This window comes from Lactuca serriola, chromosome 8, assembly GCF_051521515.1.
Source record: "Lactuca serriola cultivar US96UC23 chromosome 8, Lser_US96UC23_V15, whole genome shotgun sequence".
NCBI classification, from domain to species: Eukaryota; Viridiplantae; Streptophyta; class Magnoliopsida; order Asterales; family Asteraceae; genus Lactuca; species Lactuca serriola.
Genome location: NC_136415.1, coordinates 323,267,557 through 323,274,253, shown reverse-complemented (window position 1 = coordinate 323,274,253; position 6,697 = coordinate 323,267,557).

The following is a 6,697-nucleotide window of genomic DNA, read 5'->3' as shown; positions in this document are numbered from 1 at the left end:
AAATGAGACTTATGAGCCTCCTCCACCACTGTCTGCCTGACTCCACCTGTCATCAGAACCCAAACTCGACCACATCGGGTCAATAACCCCCGACTATCCTAAACAAACCGATCGCCTTCGCCCTTGATCCTTTCCAACTTCCAGTTCTCTGGTCGTATGCCCTTGACCTAGGCATCCCTGATCAAACTCACCAGCGGGGAATCTGCTGCTATCATCATACATATCGTTGGGGTGGAAGTCTCAGCTGACTTGCGACTCAGAGCGTCTGCCACCACATTCGCTTTACCAGGGTGGTAAAGGATCCTGCAATCGTAATCCTTGACTACATCCAGCCACCTGTGTTGCCTCATGTTTAGGTTCGACTGGTCCATGATATGCCTCAAGCTCTTGTGATCCATATAAATGGTACAACGGACCCCATAAAGGTAATGTATCCATATCTTGAGAGTGAACACCACCGCCCCAGCTCTAAATCATGTGTAGGGTATCTTGTCTCATGCGGCTTCAACTGCCGTGATTCATAAGCTATCACTTGTCCCCTCTGCATGAGAACCGCCCCTAAACCTGTGATGGATGCATCACAGAACACCACGAAATCCTCAACTCCCTCCGGGAGTGTCAAAACTAGAGCCTCACACAGCTGCTGACGGAGGGTCTCAAACGCCCTCTGCTGCTCAGGGCCCCACCGGAAATTCACCCCATTCCTCGTCAGACGAGTAAGGGGTACTGCTATCTTGGAGAAATCCCGAATGAATCTCCAGTAGTACTCTGCCAATCCCAGAAAACTCCTGATATCTGAGGGAGATCTCGGAACCTCCCACTGCGTGACTGCCTCAATTTTGGTTGGGTCGACCAAAATCCCATCCAGTTAACGAGGTGTCCAAGGAACTGGACATATCGTAACCAAAACTCGCACTTCGAGAACTTGGTGTATAGCTGCTCTCATCTCAAAACTCCCAAAAACTCCCTGAGATGCTCCTCGTGCTGCTCTCGAGTCTTGGAATACACCAAGATATCATCTATAAACATGATGACCGAGCAATCCAGCATCAGTCTGCATACCCGGTTCATCAGGTCCATAAATACTGTCGGCTTGGTGAGCCCAAATGGCATCACCACGAACTCGTAATGACCATAACGAGTCCGAAAAGCGGTCTTCGCCACATCCTCCTCCCTATCCCGGACCTGATGATATCCTGATCTCAAGTCAATCTTGGAGAACCAAGATGCACCCTGTAACTGGTCGAAGAGATCGTCTATCCTCGGGAGTGGATAACGGTTCTTCACCGTCAACTTGTTCAACTCCCTATAGTCAATGCACATTCGGTGCAATCCATCCTTCTTCCTGACGAAGAGGATCGGTGCTCCTCATGGAGAATTGCTAGGTCGGATGAATTGCTTGCCTAACAGTTCCTGCAGCTGTGAAGAAAGCTCTTGCATCTCGGGTGGTGTCAAATGGTACGACACCTTGGCAATAGGGGCCGCACCCGGCACGAGGTCGATCTGGAACTCGACCTGCCTCTCCGGAGGTATCCCTAGCAACTCCTCCGGAAACACGTTGGCAAAATCCCTGACCACTGGAACCTCTGAAACTAAAGCTTGGTCTCCAACTCGCGTATCCACCACGTACGCTAAGTAACCCACACATCCGTGTTGAATATACTGTCGAGCTCTGGCGGCTGAACAGAAACCTGGCCCCAATCTGGTGCCCTCACCATATACAATCAGTTCTCCCCTACTTGGGGTTCAAACCACCACTCGCTGGCCCTCGCAATCTATCATGGCACCGAAACGACTAAGCCAATCCATACCCACAATTACGCATACTTCCCCCATGGAAATCAGAATCAAATCTATCGGAAAGACCACTCCGAAGATCTCCAACTGGCATCCTCGGTAGACCGAAGAAGCCGAAACTCCGTGTTCATTAGCGATAGAAACTCGCAACGGACACTCTAGCTCGTCAACTGGCACACCAAACTCCCTACTAAATGTATGAGAAACGAAAGACCGACTTGCCCCCTGAGTCAGATAGAACTAAAGTAGGCAGGGAGTTTACTAAAAATGTACCTAAGCACAGGTACCACACATAAGCATAGCACAAATATAATACATGAGGTAAAGGAGAGTAACATACCAACAACCACATCCGGTGCTACCCTGGCCTCCTTGGCCGTAAGCTGGAAGGCACGACCTTGCGCCTTTGGAGGCTCTGCCTTAGCTGGCATCTCGTCTGTCATCCTCAGAGTAGTCGGCGCTAGAGCCAACGCCGTCTTGGCAGCTAGAAGAGGACATTGGGAATTCATATGGCCCACCTGCTCACAGTGATAACAAAGTCTGACTCCGGAAGCTGGAGTCTGTTGTCTACAATCCCTGGCTAGATGGCCCTGCTTGCCACACCGGTGGCAACCACTCCTTGATCGGCACGTCCCTGAATGACCCTTTCCGCACTTTCCACAAGTGCGGCTTGGTTGTTCCCCAATCCCGACCTCAGTGGTCTTAGGCCACTTCGGCACTGGCTGCGACTGTGCCGAGGCCTGCTTCCGCTCCCTCAACTGTCGCTCGATCTCCAACTCACGCCGTCTCACGGCCTCCTGTAACTCCAAAAGAGTACCACATCGTTGGGTAGACACAAACTGTCGAATATCGGTCTTGAGCATGCTCAGATAACGAGTCATCTGAGCCTGCTCAGAGGCAAACTCTGGGCAGAACATCACCCTCTTAGTGAACATACGGGTGATCTTCGTCACCGACTCCCCATCCTGTCTCAGACTCAAAAACTCCTGAGCCAATCGTTCCCGATCAACCCTCGGAATGTATCGGGCACGAAACATATCTCGGAACTGCTCCCAAGTAACAATAGCTCTCTGCTCATCAGAATACGACCCTGTCGTCAGCCTCCACCAGTCCTTGGCCCCAAGCTTGAGCAGGTTCAGGGCACATTTGACCTTCTGGTCAGAAGGATATGAACATGTAAAAAACATCCTTCCACATCGGAGACCCACCACATAGCCTTGATGGGGTCCTGGGTCCCATCAAAAGTAAGGGGCTTCGTGTTGTCGAAGTCCCTGTACTGGAAGCCCCGACCGGCTCCCCTCCACCTCCTGCCGCTATTACAACTGATGTAGCTGCTGCGGCAGCCGTCTCCGCAAGGGCTGCGTATCTGTCATCAAAGTAATCAATCATGGAGGACCTAATGGTCCCAAACAACTCCGGTATCTGACCCCGGACAATCTCGACCACATCCTCATGGATGATCTCCCTGACTTGATCCTCTGTCAACACGGGCTCCTCCTGACTGATAACCTCAGGGGCTATTGGGGCCTCCTGATCACCTTGCCCTGATCACGATCCAGATCCCGACATGAAACGCCTCGTAACCACCATACTGAAAATACAATAGGAAGATATCATATAGCCCGCACAATAACTGGGAGCTAACTCCCAATCCCAATCCTAGGGGTCGTGACTTCCTTGCTACGCGTATGAGTCATGTGCTTTCAGTAGTACGTGCCCATACTACCTTCCACACTTACCCATATTTGTCTCAAGGATCACCACAACACCCTAACAATATACATAAACACAGCGAGCACTCAATTCTCACTACTAGAGGAATATTGAATATCTCATAACTGGCCTCCCGGCCTCTCACGACCCACCCATCCATGAAACTTCCACCAACCCTGCAGTACTAGTGTATGATAGCCATATATAACGCTGGACCCTATAGACTTTCGAATATCCAATCCTACCCTAATCTCCCAATCAAACAAGAACAGAACATAAGGCCAAATCAAACATTCTCAGGCTATAAGATCTTAATTATGTATAACATTGATGCATACACTAAGCAACTACGGTAATGATGTCAATCTCATATAAGGAAACCCTAGGCTAGCAGGCATCATGTTATCAGGCAATACTATCATGCAATTCCTGAAGATCCCTAGCCTAGCACTAGCATGTTGTTCTAACATATCACATAATCAAATAATTGTATGGTATTTTGGGGTCTATTTACTGGCTCCGACTGATCGTACACCCTGCATCATCCTTTACTTATTTTGAAACCCATTTTAGAAATCATTTGAAAACCTTTCCTTAAATTTGAGACTGGATTCACACGAATGTTCCTCCAATTCACTCAAACAAAGGCTCTGATACCAACTTGTAACACCCAAAAATTCAAGCCAGATTTAAACTTTTCAAAAGCACTTTAAATCAATAATCATTACAACTTTTTTTCCAAAATAGTTTATATCATAGTTTTCCCAGCAATCATAACAAACGATGAGGAGCTATACGATCACGCCTTAGCCTTACTGCGATCTCCCGATGTACCTGAAACCATAAACTGAAACTATAAGCCCGAAAGCTTAGTGAGTTCCACCAAAATACCCATACTCACAGATATACACATAGAATCACAAACAGCATACTATGGGTCCAGTCAACCATCGGGTTGGAATACCCCAGGCCCGCAACCAAGAGGTTGGAATGCCAACATACTATGGGTCCAATCATCATCGGGATGGAATACCCCAGGCCCACAACCAACAGGTTGGAATGCCCACATACTATGAGTCCAATCATCCTCAGGATGGAATACTCACGGCCCACAACCAACAGGTTGGAATGCCCATGTCTATTGGCCTCCGCACGAAGAAGATAAACTTCAACCGCCAAACAAATATGTGCACATACATATAACAGATAATCACATAACAGTCTATAGACAACCACTGATCTACCAGATCATACCACATATCACATAATACCAACCTATCTATCAGGATACCAATCTAACAGATCAACACATACCACGTAATATTATCCTACCCTCTAGGATACCAATCTAACAGATCATACGAACATAACATAACCAAGTAATAATCAAAAAGGTCGGCCTTGGTGCCTTAGACCCTTGAGTATAAGGAGGATAACTCACCTTGCGACTGCCGACTGGAAATAGAAAGCTCAACTCTCGAATCACAGCCGCAAACTCCACCACCTATTATCATAATAGAATCATACTCATAATTTCACAACCTTTCAAGGTACCCCATAAGTCAACTAGTCAACCCCTGGTCATAGTCAACGTCAACAGTCAAGGTCAGCAGTCCATGTTGACCCTAACTCGTCGAGTACCCTCAACTACTCGCCGAGATCCTTGAGATACTCGTTCACTCGCCGAGTTCCGAAGGTTCGTGATCGGAGCCCTAAGGCCACTCGTCGAGTTTTCCTTCTTGCAACTCGACCGGTTCACACGCATTCATCAATTTGGGGAAACCTTAACCGACTCGCCGATTTGTTCATCCAGCTCGTCGAGTCTACGACAGTATTCGTCGGACTTGCCGAGTTGTTCATCAAACTCGACGAGTTCATGCCTATTTTCATATGACTCACCGAGTCAACTATGCGACTCGCCGAGTCCCTTCAGCCCTTTAACCATGCAGACACTTTTTAAGCCATGCCAAGGCCCCAAATTGCAGATCCAACTTCCTTAGGCATGCTTATCACGTAAAGTTGCAAACTTTACGTGCTTGCAAGGCTTTAAGACTCTAAATTGACCAAACTAAGTTTGCAATGAAGTCACATCCTTGAGAGAAGGCTCATACTAGACAAGGCCGATGGCTTTATGAATCTAGAAGCCAAGGGGAGTCCAGATCTGAAGTTACAAATTCAGATCTTGGCTTAAACACAAGAACCCTTTCCTAAACTCATGCACAAAAGGGTTTAGGAGAAGATGAGCCAAGGGAAAAACGATCTAATACCTTCAAGAGAGTCCTTTCTGATGCAGGACTTGAAACCCACAAACTCATGCTTCAACTACCTTGCTTCCCAAGTGATTCCTTCACCAAAAACCTTCCTCCAAGCTTAAACCTCCAAGGAATACACACACCTCAAGTGTGATGCCTCTAATGGTTCACAAATGCCAATATGCAAGAAATGGTTCACAAACACCAATATGCAAGAGGAGGCTTTAAGAGGATAAGTTACTTGACTCAAAAGAGGGTGTAGCAGATTTTGGTTCATGGGGTAGTCTATTTATAATGTGGCAAATGCTAGGGTTACACTTTGTAAACCCTAATGCTCCATGACTTTTCACATTCTTATGCTCCATGGGCTTTAACCTCCATGGACTATCCATGGATTATTTTAGGTTTAGCTCATCTACATAATCATGGATCATTAGCCCACATTATAAGAATCATTTATTTACATAATCAATCCCCATATATTTAATTAGTCTCTTTTGACCATAAAATTAATTCCAAATTAATTCTTGATCAATACTAATTAAATAATATGATTTCATATTAATATATTATACTTGTAATTTATTAATAAATCATAAATAACCTTATTCTCAAAAGTCAATCCTATCAAATTGCACTGGTGAAGGCAACTCAAAAGGACCATGCTACTATCGGGTCAAGTACATCCCAGTTATAGTTATGAGCTTAGACACCAAATCCAACAGTTTTCACCAAGAAAACGGGTTGTCACAAATATGGTCACCATGACGATTACATTAGAGTTTCACCCTAATGTTGAATATATACTAAACTATATTAGTATATCCCTTCAATGGATTGTATCTAATTTATACTAAGAACTGATCTTTATCACCAAGATTTCAGATCTGTTATCTATTGTATACATATATGTATAATTACCTAATATACAAATA